The sequence below is a fragment of the Heptranchias perlo genome, chromosome 42 (genome assembly GCF_035084215.1).
Source record: "Heptranchias perlo isolate sHepPer1 chromosome 42, sHepPer1.hap1, whole genome shotgun sequence".
In the NCBI taxonomy this organism is placed as follows: Eukaryota; Metazoa; Chordata; class Chondrichthyes; order Hexanchiformes; family Hexanchidae; genus Heptranchias; species Heptranchias perlo.
This window is the reverse complement of record NC_090366.1, coordinates 8,076,118-8,091,710: the sequence shown is the minus strand read 5'-3', so window position 1 is coordinate 8,091,710 and position 15,593 is coordinate 8,076,118. Positions and strand designations below refer to the sequence as shown.

At 49.3% G+C, this 15,593-nt stretch overlaps 1 pseudogene; it reads left to right on the top strand.

Moving 5' to 3' along the window:
- Positions 1-3,529: 3,529 nt before the first annotated feature.
- LOC137306120 (uncharacterized) lies at positions 3,530-5,923 on the top strand (annotated as a pseudogene).
- Positions 5,924-15,593: the final 9,670 nt, after the last annotated feature.

Sequence of the window (15,593 nt, the reverse complement as noted above, 5' to 3'; positions counted from 1 at the left end):
AGCCCTTTCTCTGTCTCTCTCTCTATCCCTCCCTCTCTGTCTCTCTCTATCCCTCCCTGTCTCTCTACCCTTCTCTCCCTCTGTCGCTCTCTATCCTTCCCTCTCTATCTCTCTCTCCCTCTCCCCGTCTCGCTCTATCCCTGTCTCCCTCTGTCTCTTTCTATCTCTCCCTCTCTGTCTCTCTCTATCCCTCCCACTCGGTCTCTCTCTCTCTCTATTCCACCCTGTCACTGTATCCTTCTCTCCCTCTCTCTGTCTCTCACACTCCCTCTCTCTGTCTCTCCCTATCCCTCCCTCTCCATCTTTCTCTCTTTCCCTTTCTCTCTCTCTCTCTCTTCCTCTGTCTCTCTATCCTTCTCCCCCTTTCTGTCTCTCTCTATCCCTCTCTCCCTCTGTCTCTATCCCTCCCTCTCCATCTCTCTATTCTTCTCTCTTTACTTTCTCTCTCTCTCTCCCTCTGTCTCTCTATCCTTCTCTCCCTCTCTGTCTATCTCTATCCCTCTGTCTCAATCCCTCCCTCTCCATCTCTCTATCCTTCTCTCTTTCCCTTTCTCTCTCTCTCTCCCTATGTCTCTATCCCTCCCTCTCCATCTCTCTATTCTTCTCTCTTTACTTTCTCTCTCTCTCCCCCTCTGTCTCTCTATCCTTCTCTCCCTCTCTGTCTATCTCTATCCCTCTGTCTCAATCCCTCCCTCTCCATCTCGCTATCCTTCTCTCTTTTCCTTTCTCTCTGTCTCTCTCTCTCCCTCTGTTTCTATCCCTCCCTCTCCAACTCTCTTTCCTTCTCTCTTTCCCTTCCTCTCTGTCCCTCTGTTTCTATCCCTCCCTCTCCATCTCTCTATCCTTCTCTTTCTCTTTCCCTTTCTCTCTCTCTCTCCCCCCCTCTCTCTGTCTCTCTATCCTTCTCCCCCTCTCTGTCTCTCTCTATCCCTCTCTCCCTTTGTCTCTATCCCTCCCTCTCTGTCTCTCTCTCTATTCCACCCTGTCGCTCTATCCTTCTCTCCCTCTCTCTGTCTCTCACTCTCCCTCTCTCTCCCTCTCCCTCTCTCTCTCCCTCTGTTTCTATCCCTCCCTCTTTATCTCTCTATCCTTCTCTCTTTCCCTTTCTCCCTGTCTCTCTCTCCCTCTGTTTCCATCCCTCCCTCTCCATCTCTCTATCCTTCTCTCTTTCCCTTTCTCTCTCCTTCTCTTTCCCTTTGTCTCTCTCTCTCCCTCTGTTTCCATCCCTCCCTCTCCATCTCTCTATCCTTCTCTCTTTCCCTTTCTCTCTCTCTCTCTCTCTCCCTCTGTCTCTCTCTCCCTCCCTTTACCGCTGATTCTTTCAGTATTCCTTATCTCCCTTCCTTCTCTCCTGCTAACACCGTTTATCTCCTCGCTGCCGAATTGTTTTCAAACTTTCCACTCTTTCCATCTCCCCTCTCTCTGCTTCTCAGCACTTCACACAGTGGGACCTTGTTCGATATTGGCATTTACCCTGTGATAGTCACAGTGCCTCTTTCTCTCCGCTATTCCTCCCTCTCTATCCCCCATTGCCTCTATCTTTTCCCTATCTCCAACTCTCTTCTCCTTTCTGCCCCCATCCCCTTTCTCTCTCTCAGGACCCTTCCTCACACAGGCTTGTCTCTCGCTTGCTGCCAGAGATTTTTTAATCTGCCGCCGGCTCTCTGGCAACAGCATCAATATCAGAGACACGGGGTGGGCGTTTGGTCGATCAGGCTTCACGGGATGTTATCAATAAACTCGCAGATTGATAAACCTTATCATTTTATTACAATTCTGCCGGCCCCGCTTCAATTAACTTTTACTTAATTAGCTCGAGATCATTTGGAGTGAAATGTTTTCTGATGAATGCTGTGTGGAGGGAGCCGCCGATTAATCGGAGTTTGCTGTCCGCCTCCTCCCTCTTCATTCTTCAAAGTGGGAGAGACGGTCAAAGTCGGCAATCACCGTGCGGGAACCGGGGGGCGGCTCGCAACTCTCAGCGCCTGTCTGTCCGTCCGTCTGTCTGTTCGTCCGTCTGTCTGTCCGTCCGTTTGTCTGTCCATCTGTCTGTCTGTCCGTTTGTCTGTCCATCTGTCTGACCGTCCGTCTGTTCGTCCGTCTGTCTGACCGTCCATCTGTCTGTCCGTCCGTTTGTCTGTCCATCTGTCTGTCTGACCGTCTGTCCGTCCGTCTGTCTGACCGTCCGTCTGTCTCTCCTTCTGTTCGTCCGTCTGTCTGTTCGTCCGTCTGTCTGACCGTCCATCTGTCTGTCCGTCCGTTTGTCTGTCTGTCCGTTTGTCTGTCCATCCGTCTGTCTGACCGTCCATCTGTCTGTCCGTCCGTTTGTCTGTCCATCTGTCTGTCTGTCCGTCCGTCTGTCTGACCGTCCATCTGTCTGTCCGTCCGTTTGTCTGTCTGTCCGTTTGTCTGTCCGTCCGTCTGTCTGACCGTCCATCTGTCTGTCTGTCCGTTTGTCTGTCCATCTGTCTGTCTGTCCGTTTGTCTGTCCGTCCGTCTGTCTGTCTGTCCGTCTGTCTATCTGTCTGTTCGTCCGTCTGTCCGTCCATCTGTCTGTAAGTCTGATTGTCTGTCCATCTGCTTGTCTGTCTGTCCGTCCGTCTGTCTGTCTGTCCGTTTGTCCGTCTGTCTGTCTGTCTCTTTCACTCAGTGAGGTGACCGTTTGTCCGTGTTCGGAAATGAAACATTTGACACTTTTTCAACCCAGTGCCAAAATCTAACTCTCCCGGGCCATTTATATCACGGGATAGAGACGGAGATTCCTCTATCTAACCCTCCCGGGCCATTTATATCACGGGTAAAGAGACTCATTTATCTATCTGGCCCACCCAGGAAACGTGGGGATAAGGTAAAATCGTTAGAATGGGCTGGACATTGGGCGCATTTTCTGGTCTATCTTCCGATAGCGAAAGAAATTCCGTGCCACGGTATCAGCAGAAAGCATCGCCAGGGTGTGGGAGAGATCGGGGTACACGCTGCCCATGGGCTATATGGCCGTTTAAAGTAAATGGGAATATGTATCTTTCTATATCCACTAAAACACATGGTCTGGTCATTATCACATTGCTGTTTGTGGGATCTTGCTGTGCGCCAATTGTCTGCCCCCTTTCCTACATTACAACAGTGGCCACACGTATACAGAGCGAAAAGTACATAGAAACATATACAAACATGTATATATCTAAACATATATATCGGTATATAGAATGAAAAGTACATTTAAACCCATCCTGGTATTTTCTATCTATAGAGGGGTATACGCACTCTTCAACTTATATACACTCGGGTGTTTATATTTGCTTTTCTATCTATCTACATGTGTACAATTTTTTCTATCTATATATAATGTGTACGTTTCTACTCACTTTTTGGCTGTATGTTTAGATGGATTTTATTTCAAACATCTGTGTGTGTTTGGGTCTAGTTTTCTATCTATAAACTTCTGTGTTTGGTCTGTGAGTGTGTGTGTCTGTGTGTGTGTCTGTGTATGTGTGTGCTTGTGTGTGTGTCTATCTGTGTATGTTTGTATATGTGTATGTCTCTGTGTGTGTTCGTATGTGTGTGTCTTTGTATTTATGTGAGTGTCCATGTCTGTGTCTATATTTGTATCTGTGTATGTATGTGTGTATCTATGTCTGTGAGTGTCTGCATTTGTATGTGTGAATGTGTTCATATGTGTGTTTGTATGTGAGCTTGTGTCTGTGATTGTATGTGTTTGTATGTGTGTCTGTATCTATACATGTCTGTGCCTTTATGTGTGTGTCTGTGTGTCTGTGTCTGTATGTGTGTCTGTGTTTGGTCTGTGTGTGTCTGTTTATATATGTGCGTATGTGTAAGTGTTTGTATGTGTGCCTGTGTCTGTGATTGTATGTGTTTGTCTCTGTGTGTGTTTGTATGTGTATATGTGTGTGTCTATCTGTGTATGTTTGTATTTATGTGTGTTTGTATGTGTGTGTGTCTGTGTATGTGTTTGCTTGTATGTGTGTCTATCTGTGTATGTTTGTATATGTGTCTGTCTCTGTGTGTGTTGGTATATATGTGTCTGTGTCTATCTGTCTGTGTCTGTGTTTGTATGTGTGTGTCTGTGTATTTATGTGTATGTTCATGTCTGTATGTGTCTGTATTTGTATGTGTGTATCTGTGTGTGTATGTGTGTGTCCATGTCTGTGTGTGTCTGTATTTGTAGGTGTGTATGTGTTCATATATGTGTGTTTGTATGTGTGCATGTTTGTATATGTTTGTCTGTATGTGTGTGTCTATGTGTCTGTGTTTGTATGTGTGTCTGTGTTTGTAGTTGGTTGTATGTGTGTGTGTTTGTATGTGCGCCTGTGTCTGTGATTGTATGTGTGTGGGTTTGTTTCTATGTGTTTGATTCTGTGTTTGTCTGTGTATGTATGTGTGTCTATCTGTGTGTGTTTGTATATGTGTATGTCTGTGTATGTGTTGGTATGTGTGTTTCTATCTGTGTATGTTTGTATATGTGTATGTCACTGTGTGTGTTGGTATATGTGTGTCTGTGTCTATCTGTCTGTGTCTGTGTTTGTATGTGTATGTGCGTGTCTATCTGTGTATGTTTGTATTTATGTGTGTTTTTATGTGTGTGTGTGAATGTGTATGTGTTTGCTTGTGTGTGTGTCTATCTATGCATGTTTACATATGTGTATGTCTCTGTGTGTGTTGGTATATGTGTGTCTGTGTCTATCTGTCTGTGTCAGTGTTTGTATGTGTGTGTCTGTGTATTTATGTGTGTGTCCATGTCTGTATGTGTCTGTATTTGTATGTGTGTATCTGTGTGTGTATGTGTGTGTCCATGTCTGTGTGTCTGTATTTGTATGTGTGTATGTGTTCATATTTGTGTGTTTGTATGTGTGTATGTTTGTATGTGAGCTTGTGTCTGTGATTGTATGTGTTTGTATGTGTGTGTGTTTGTATATGTGTGTCTGTATCTATGCATGTCTGTGTCTTTATGTGTGTCTGTGTGTCTGTGTTAGTACGTGTGTCTGTGTTTGGTCTGTGTGTGTTTGTTTGTATTTGCGTGTATGTGTGTGCGTTTGTATGCGCGCCTGTGTCTGTGATTGTATGTGTTTGTATGTGTGTGGGTTTGTCTTTGTGTGTTTGTATCTGTGTTTGTCTGTGTATGTGTGTGTGTCTATCTGTGTATGTTTGTATGTGTGTATGTCTGTGTATATATTGGTATGTGTGTGTCTATCTGTGTATGTTTGTATATGTGTATGTCTCTGTGTGTGTTGGTATATGTGTGTCTGTGTCTGTGTTTATATGTCTGTTTCTGCCTGTGTTTGTATGTGTTTAGATGTACTTTTCTATCTATATATATATGTAGGCTCTGGCCACAATCTTCCAATCCTACTTAGATATGGGGACGGTGCCAGAGGACTGGAGGATTGCAAATGTTACACCCCCGTTCAAAAAAGGGGAGAGGGATAAACCCGGCAATTACAGGCCAGTCAGTCTAACGTCAGTGGTGGGGAAACTTTTAGAGACAATAATCCAGGACAAAATTAATTGGTATGTGGAAAAACATGGGTTAATAAATGAAAGTCAGCACGGATTTGTTAAGGGGAAATTGTGTTTGACTAACTTGATTGAGTTCTTTGATGAAGTAACGGAGAGGGTTGATGAGGGTGAGTGCGGTTGATGTTGTGTATATGGACTTTCGAAATGCATTTGATAAAGTACCGCATAATAGACTTGTTAGCAAAATTAAAGCCAATGAGATTAAAGGTTCAGTGGCAGAGTGGATATAAAACTCCATATTATATTTCTTTATCAATAATCAGCCGTTTTTGCTCTCAGGAAAATCAGGTCTACTTGTGGCCTAACAGGTGGCCTTAAAGGGACGGCTGCAGGCCGCAACCAAACGGGTGAGTTTGTCACATGTTCTTACCTGAAAGTGGAGCTGTAATGAGCAGGAGCGCCCCTCCCCCGAATCCCACAATTAAACAGCGGGCAGCTGGCCCCACCGCTCACGACCTTAACCCCACCTTCTCCCCATATCCCTCAATCCCACCTACCCACCGTCTCCCCATATCCTCAATCCCACCTACCCACCGTCTCCCCATATCCTCAATCCCACCTACCCACCTTCTCCCCATATCCCTCACTCCCACCTACCCACCTTCTCCCCATATCCCTCACTCCCACCTACCCACCTTCTCCCCATATCCCTCACTCCCACCTACCCACCTTCTCCCCATATCCCTCACTCCCACCTACCCACCTTCTCCCCATATCCTCACTCCCACCTACCCACCTTCTCCCCATATCCTCACTCCCACCTACCCACCTTCTCCCCATATCCCTCACTCCCACCTACCCACCTTCTCCCCATATCCCTCACTCCCACCTACCCACCTCCCCATATCCCTCAATCCCACCTACCCACCGTCTCCCCATATCCTCAATCCCACCTACCCACCTTCTCCCCATATCCTCAATCCCACCTACCCACCTTCTCCCCATATCCCTCAATCCCACCTACCCACCTTCTCCCCATATCCTCACTCCCACCTACCCACCTTCTCCCCATATCCCTCACTCCCACCTACCCACCTTCTCCCCATATCCCTCACTCCCACCTACCCACCTCCCCATATCCCTCAATCCCACCTACCCACCTTCTCCCCATATCCCTCACTCCCACCTACCCACCTCCCCATATCCCTCAATCCCACCTACCCACCTTCTCCCCATATCCCTCAATCCCACCTACCCACCTTCTCCCCATATCCCTCAATCCCACCTACCCACCTTCTCACTATATCCTCAATCCCACCTACCCACCTTCTCACTATATCCCTCAACCTCTTCTGTCTCCAGAAACTCACCTTATTGCCCCTTGACCCTATGTCCGTGTCAATTTCCTTCCCCGGGAATTTATTCCACAAGTCGATCCCCTTTAGATGATAAAGCTCCCCCTTCTCACTCCTAACGTCCTAGAGTTTGACCATTGGCCTTTCGGGATTTGAGCCAATCCTCGCAGGGGAGAGAGAGAAAGAAAAGACTTGCATTTATATAGCACCTTTCACGACCTCAGGACGTCCCAAAATGCTTCACAGCCAATCTAGTACGTTTGAAGTGTAGTCATTGTTGTAATGTAGAAAACACGGCAGCCAATTTGTGCACAGCAAGATCCCACACACAGCATAATAACCAGATCATCTGTTTTAATGATGTTGCTTGAGGGATAAATATTGGCCCAGGTCACCGTGGAGAATTCCTCTACAAAATAGTGGCTGCGGCATCTTTTACGTCCACCTCAGAGGGCAGACGGAACCTCGGTTTAAGGTCTCATCCGAAAGACGGCACCTCCGACAGTGCAGCACTCCCTCAGTACTGGCGCTGGGAGCGTCGGCCTGGATTGTGGGGCTCAGGTCTCTGGACTGCGGCTCGAAGCAATGACCTTCTGCCTCGGAGGCGAGAGTGAGGCCCAGCGAGTCACGGCTGAATTTTGATGGCTCCCAGTCGTGTTGCCAGTCCTCTTGAACGCTGGCCCCGTGTCCTCGAACCTGTCATCTGGACGGCCTCAGGCTCGCACATTGTCAGGAGGACAGGAATCTCAGTGCCATTATCGTCTTATGTGTCATCACTGACTCTTCGTTGCATAGCTCGCAAGAACACCCAGAAGGAGAAACATGCCTTTGCCCTCCTCCATTACCTTCCCCCTGCACCACATTCGGTTTGCTTGCTCTCTCTCTCTCTCTCTCTAACTTATTTAATGCCCCGAGAGAGGCCAATAACCAGAGTCAGAACCTCCAAGAAGTAGAAGGAGTATAAAATCTAGGTTGCTTGCAATCCTCACCCATACCTCCCCTCTGGCCCCCCTTCTCCGAGATACATTGAGAACCAAAGCTCCCTGGTTAATGACCCTATTTGGAGAGCCAATCATTGGATTCCCAATCATTGGCTGCTTTATGTATAATTGAATACCTAAGATATTTTAGATTCTTGGTGGGGATTCTCGGCCTTAGCCTGGAGGAACTGAATTGTGCTCTTGGCCCTCCTGATTCATCCATGTATTATACCCTTAGGCAGTTTTGTTTGTATTGTGAAGCTTGCGGGCAGTTATGGGCAGGGGGTGCTCAACCCAATGAGAGAAGAATCAAGTCTTAACATGTGGCTTAAAAAAAAAAGCAGAGTGATTTTATTATCTTGACTTTCTGCCCAGATCCATGCCGCCTTCAGGTTCGAGTGTAGCCATGCTGTGTCTGTTCGGCAAACAGAAAGAACATGCATTTATATGGCCCCTTTGACGGCCTCAGGACGTCACAAAGCCCTCCGCGGCCAATGAGGTACTTTCTTTGAAGCGTGGTCTCTGTTGTAATGTAGGAAACGCGGCAGCCGATTTGCGCACAGCAAGATCCCACAAACGGCATCGTGATAATGACCAGGTTGTCTGCTTCGGTGGCGTTGGTTAAGGGGGTAAGTATTGGCCCCGGGACAAACTCCCCTGTGCTTCGTCGAAATAGTGGCCGTGGGGATCTTTTACACCCACCCCGAGAGGGCAGACAGGGCCTCGGGTTTAAGGTCTCATCTCGAAGACATGTGTGAACCCCAATTGTTTAACTCCGTCCCTCCTTGGCCACTGCCACAGGCTGAACCAGATCATTCGCAACCTTGGCGTCCTGTTTGACCCGGAGATGAGCTTCTGACCCCACATCCTCTCCTCCACCGAGACCGCCCACTTCCACCTCCGTAACATCGCCCGTCTCCGTCCCCTGCCTCGGCTCATCTGCTGCTGAAACCCTCATCCGTGCCCCCTTTTGTTACCTCCCAGACTCCACTATTCCAACGCTCTCCTGGCCGGCCTCCCACCCTCCGTAAACTCCAGCTCGTCCAAAACTCTGCTGCCCCCTCGTATCCTGACTCGCACCGAGTCCCGTTCACCTATCAACCCCCTGGGCTCGCTGACCCACATTGGCTCCCGCTCAAATCCCTCTACGGGCCTCGCGCTCCCCCCTCCCTATCTCTATAACCTCCTCCTGCCCCTACAACCCTCCCGAGATCTCTGCGTTCCTCCAACCCTGGGCCCTTGTCCATCTCCCGCTCTTTTCGCCCCCCCACCCCACCATTGGCGGCCGTGCCTTCAGCCGTTGACATCCTAAACTCTGGAATTCCATCCCTAAACCTCTCCGCCTCACCACCTCTCTCTCCTCCTATAAGACTCTCCTCTAAACCTGCCTTAATATCTCCATCGGTGGTGCGGTGTCTGATTACCCTCCCGTGAGGCGCCTTGGGACGTTTCACTACATTAAAGGCGCTATATAAATGCAAGTTGTTGTCGTGGTGGTCAATCAACCCTCCCCCTCCCTTGTCTAAAGGGGGACACTGAGCAGATGACTGAGATTTCTAAACACATCGAAATAGAACTGGGAATGTGAATGAATCCTTTCATTAGAGGAACACTCTGCCAGACAGCCCAACTCTGTCTGCATCTATCACGCTAACATGGATTTCCATATGAATGCCTCATCCCGATCAGAGAGAGCTTTGGTGGTCACTTCTGGCCGATTCATTGCAAAGTTTGAAAGGAGAGAAAAAAACATCCAATAACAACTTAGCAGCAGGAGTAGGCCATTCAGCCCCTCTTCCGCCATTCAATGGCTGATCTGTATCTTAACTCCATTTACCCACCTTGGTTCTGTAACCCTTCATCCCCTCACCCAACAAAAATTGATCAATCTCAGTTTTGAAAGCTCCAATTGACCCCCAGCCTCAACAGCTTTTTTGGGGGGGAGAGAGTTCCAGATTCCCACTCCCCTTTGTGTGAAGAAGTGCTTCCTGACATCACCCCTGAACGGCCTGGCTCTAATTTTAAGGTTCTGCCCCCTTGTTCTGGACTCCCCCCACCAGAGGAAATAGTTTCTCTCTATCTACCCTATCAAATCCTTTAATCATCTTAAACACCTCAATTAGATCACCCCTTAATCTTCTATATAAAAGATCCTGAAAACATGTACTCACTCCTGAACCTTTTATATTCGAAATTAAAGATATATATTATAATTAATAAAGCTGCTACAAAAAATACAGGGCCCTTGGCTTTATTAATAGAGGCATAGAGTACAAAAGCAAGGAAGTTATGTTAAACCTTTATAAAACACTGGTTGGGCCCCAGCTGGAATATTGTGTCCAGTTCTGGGCACCGCACTTTAGGAAGGATGTCAAGGCCTTGGAGAGGGTGCAGAGGAGATTTACCAGAATGGTCCCAGGGATGAGGGACTTCAGTTATGTGGAGAGACTGGAGAAGCTGGGATTGTTCTCCTTAGAGCAGAGAAGGTTAAGGGGAGATTTGATAGAGGTGTTCAAAATCATGAGGGGTTTTGATAGAGTAAATAAGGAGAAAGTGTTTCCAGTGGCAGAAAAATTTAAGATAATTGGCAAAAAATCCAGAGGGGGAGATGAGGAGAATTTTTTTACGCAGCGAGTTGTTCTGATCTGGAATGCGCTGCCTGAAAGATTCAGTAGTAACTTTCAAAAGGGAATTGGATAAATACTTGATAAGGGGAAATTCGCAGGGCTGCGGGGGAAAGAGCAGGGGGGAACGGCACTAATTGGCTAGCTCGTTCAAAGAGCCAGCACAGGCACGATGGGCCAAATGGCCTCCTTCTGAGCCGTATCATTCTATGATTCTCTTATGCTATAATATTTATACACTTATATCTTGTATTGTTTTGAGATTTTTTTTTCTATTAAAGGTTAGATATTTAACGTAGAATATTGAATGTATTTTCGATGTGTTGGGTGTCTTTATATAATCGACAGGGATGGCGACGGGTTGACCTCCATTTTATTCGACAAAGGCTTTAAGTTTCACTGCTATTTAAACGGTTAATTGGCGATCGTTTATACACCTCAGAGTTACTCAGCCAAGCACTGATAACCATTGACAAGGGAGTAGAGGAGGGCAGACAAACTGGGAGAGGAGAAGATGCAAAGGGACAGACAGTGACGGGGAGGGAGGCAGAGAGAGAGAGAGAAAGAGACAGAGGGACAGAGAGAGGCGCAAAGAGACAGACAGACAGAGAGAGACAGAGACAGAGAGACAGAGGGACAGAGAGACAAAGGGAGAGATAGAAGGACAGAGAGAGAGACAGACAGACAGTCAGAGAGAGAAAGAGAGAGAGACAGAGAGAGAGAGAGAGACAGAGGGACAGAGAGACAAAGGGAGAGATAGAAGGACAGAGAGAGAGAGACAGACAGACAGTCAGAGAGAGAGAGAGACAGAGGGACAGAGAGACAAAGGGAGAGATTGAAGGACAGAGAGAGAGACAGACAGAGAGACAGAGAGAGACAGAGAGAGAGAGAGAGAGACAGAGGGACAGAGAGAGAGACGCAAAGAGACAGACAGACAGAGAGAGACAGAGAGAGACAGAGACAGAGGGACAGAGAGACAAAGGGACAGATAGAAGGACAGAGAGAGAGACAGACAGACAGTCAGAAAGAGACAGAGGGAGACACACAGAGAAAGAGAGAGACAGTGGGACAGAGAGACAAAGGGAGAGATAGAAGGACAGAGAGAGAGACAGATAGACAGTCAGAGAGAGACAGAGAAAGAGAGAGAGACAGAGGGACAGAGAGACAGACAGACAGACAGAGACAGAGGAAGAGAGACAGGGACAGAGACAGGGACCAAGAGAGACACAAAGGACAGACGGACAGACAGAGAGACAGAGGGAGAGGCAAAGAGACAGAGGGACAGAGAGAGAGAGACAGAGGGACAGAGAGAGAGAGACAGAGACAGACAGAGAGACAGAGAAAGAGAGGGAGACAGAAAGAGAGAGAGAGAGAGAGAGAGAAAGAGAGACAGAGCGAAAGAGAGACAGACAGAGAGACAGAGACAGACAGAGAGAGAGAGAGACAGACAGACAGACAAACAGGGAGAGAGAGACAGAGATGGAGACAGGGAAACAGTCAGAGACAGAGAGAGAGAGAGAGAGAGACGGATGCTGAGAGACCAGCAAAGAACAGAAAGAAATGGGGATAAGGAAAGAAATAAACATAGACTTCGCATCAAGTTCACACCAGGAATCCATACTGAGTGATCCTTCTTTAAAGAGTTCCACGTTGGGAAGTGTTATATTAAAGAGGTACTAAAGATCCAATCCATCAGAGAAGGGCGGTGTGAATAGATGGGGAGCTGTATGAGAAGGGTCTCCCGTTAAACCTTCCCTCCCGGACCCTCCCCCCCGAAGCGGCTGATAGTTAGACGGGTTGGGGGAGCCTGCAGTCCGTGTCACTGGGGCTGCACTCCGGGGACAGGAACCCTCTGAGTGAGGAGGGTGCCAGGCCGCGAGTGGTCCCCTGTCAGGAGGGGGCAGTACCGAGCCCCATCCCCAGCTCAGTCCCACAGAGACCAGCTGATATTAACCCCACCAGCCAACACTCTCCTTCGCTGCGTGGAACTTCAGCAATATTGGTCCAAAAGTTACTGTGGCCGCGAACGAACAGCGCCCTCCGTCAGCGAGACTTGCCCCCTTGCCCGGTCAATCCCCATGATATTTTGCACCAAATGTTGCTGGAAGTGGGAGATGGGAACAGCTCGAGCAGCTGGGCCCTGTGCGAACGGGGCAAGCAGATGTGCGTCCCCTTAGCCGATCAGACGGAAGGATTGTGAAAGGAGACGAGCAGAGCCTGAAGCAGGGAGTGTAAGTTAGCACAGTGAATTCAACGTCAAATCAGGAACAGGAAGAGAAACAAGGAGAAAGAACGAAGGAGAAGATTAAGAGAGAGAGAGGAAAAAAAAGAGACAGAAAGAAAAATTATTTGAATTGTTTTTAAAAAAATCTCCGACAATTAATACATGAAGGAATGAGCCTCCTGACTTGTAAAAGTTAATTTTCAGTGCCGGAGAGGTTGTCGGGCAGTAATTAAAAGACTTGAAATGGACAATCATTAACTCTCTGTGGCCGGTTTAGTCCCTATCCGCCGTCTAAATACAGGAACTTCACACCATTCAGTGCGGTCCAACGTTGAGTCAGACGGCGAGACGGCCTTTTCGCGAAGCTGATGGCGCAGCCGCCCGTCTCGGGCAGCGACCTCCCGATCTTTGGGTTTAACCGCACCTCTGCCCCCCCCGGTCTGAAGTCTCTGTGCGGTTTGTGCGTAAATTGTGACCACCATTCGACTCAGCGTTACTCAGACAGTAAATTCTGTCCATCACTGATATTCTGTCAAATATAATACAGAACACGCAGAACAAAGTCACAAACTGTCTCTCCACAAATTAACGTTCGTTCATCAGTTCTTTCACGTCCATGCTTGTTTATATTTTCCTTAGTTACTTGTTCACCTATTTTGTCTCTGTCTGTTTACCCATCTATCTGTCTGTATTCACTTGTCTTTCTCCACATATCTGTACGTCCCTATTTCTATCTTTATCTTAATCGCTCGAATTATCTCTCCAATTTTCATTCTATCTCTCTACCTTTGTCTATCTCTCTCTCTCTCTCTCACAGATAGAAGGATAGGCAGATAGGGAGCGGGAGACAGAGAAAGAGACAGAGATGGAGAGAGAGAGAGAGAGAGCCAGAGATAGAGAGCGAGACAGAGACAGATATAGATATAGAAAGAGAGAGAGAGGGAGAGAGAGAAAGGGTTGAGAAAGAGATAGAGAGACAGAGAGACAATATAAAGGGAGAGAAAGCTACAAAGAAAGAGGGAGCAACAGTTAGAGAGACAGATAGAGAGAGAGAGAGAGAGAAAGAGGTAGAGTTAGCAAGTCAGGGATAGACGGACAGAGATAGAGAGACAGAAAGAGAGAGAGAGAGAGAAAAAGAGATAGAGACAGAGTGAGAGACAGGGAGAGAGAGAGGCAGAGATAGAGGCAGAGAGAGAGAATGACAGTGATGGAGAGAGAGTGATAGTGAGAGAGACAGGGAGAGAGAGAGCGAGACAGAGAATGAGAGAGAGAGGGAGAGTGTTGAAATTCAGATGGCACCAGAAGAGGGAGTCCCTCAAAGTGAAACATTGACCAGTGAACTCTGGGGGAGGAACGGGTGGACAAATGACAGGGTTAAACAAAACAAGGGAGGAGAGTGGAAGGGGAGAGAAGGGGCAGAGTCTGAGAGTGAGGGGAGGGGGAGAGAAGGGGCAGAGTCTGAGAGTGAGGGGAGGGGGAGAGAAGGGGCAGAGTCTGAGAGTGAGGGGAGGGGGAGAAGGGGCAGAGTCTGAGAGTGAGGGGAGGGGGAGAGAAGGGGCAGAGTCTGAGAGTGAGGGGAGGGGGAGAGAAGGGGCAGAGTCTGAGAGTGAGGGGAGGGGGAGAGAAGGGGCAGAGTCTGAGAGTGGGGGAGGGGGAGAAGGGGCAGAGTCTGAGAGTGGGGGGAGGGGGAGAGAAGGGGCCGAGTCTGAGAGTGAGGGGAGGGGGAGAGAAGGGGCAGAGTCTGAGAGTGGGGGGAGGGGGAGAGAAGGGGCCGAGTCTGAGAGTGAGGGGAGGGGGAGAGAAGGGGCAGAGTCTGAGAGTGGGGGAGGGGGAGAAGGGGCAGAGTCTGAGAGTGGGGGAGGGGGAGAGAAGGGACAGAGTCTGAGAGTGGGGGGAGGGGGAGAGAAGGGGCAGTATCTGAGAGTGGGGGGAGGGGGGAGAGAAGGGGCAGAGTCTGAGAGTGGGGGAGGGGGAGAGAAGGGGCAGTATCTGAGAGTGGGGGAGGGGGAGAGAAGGGGCCGTGTCTGAGAGTGGGGGGAGGGGGAGAGAAGAGGCGGAGTCTGAGAGTGGGGGAGGGGGAGAGAAGGGGCAGAGTCTGAGAGTGGGGGGAGGCGGAGAGAAGGGGCAGTATCTGAGAGTGGGGGGACGGGGAGAGAAGGGGCAGAGTCTGAGAGTGGGGGGAGGGGGAGAGAAGGGGCCGAGTCTGAGAGTGGGAGGAGGGGGAGAGAAGGGGCGGAGTCTGAGAGTGGGGGAGGGGGAGAGAAGGGGCAGAGTCTGAGAGTGGGGGTAGGGGGAGAGAAGGGGCAGAGTCTGAGAGTGGGAGAGAGAAGGGGCAGAGTCTGAGAGTGGGGGGAGGGGGAGAGAAGGGGCAGTATCTGAGAGTGGGGGAGGGGGAGAGAAGGGGCAGAGTCTGAGAGTGGGGGGAGGGGGAGAGAAGGGGCAGAGTCTGGGAGTGGGGGAGGGGGAGAGAAGGGGCAGAGTCTGAGAGTGGGGGGAGGGGGAGAGAAGGGGCAGAGTCTGGGAGTGGGGGAGGGGAAGAGAAGGGGCAGAGTCTGAGAGTGGGGGGAGGGGGAGAGAAGGGGCAGTATCTGAGAGTGGGGGAGGGGGAGAGAAGGGGCAGAGTCTGAGAGTGGGGGAGGGGGAGAGAAGGGGCAGAGTCTGAGAGTGGGGGGAGGGGGGAGAGAAGGGGCAGTATCTGAGAGTGGGGGAGGGGGAGAGAAGGGGCAGTATCTGAGAGTGGGGGAGGGGGAGAGAAGGGGCAGTATCTGAGAGTGGGGGAGGGGGAGAGAAGGGGCGGAGTCTGAGAGTGGGGGGAGGGGGAGAGAAGGGGCAGAGTCTGAGAGTGGGGGAGGGGGAGAGAAGGGGCAGTATCTGAGAGTGGGGGAGGGGGAGAGAAGGGGCAGTATCTGAGAGTGGGGGGAGGGGGAGAGAAGGG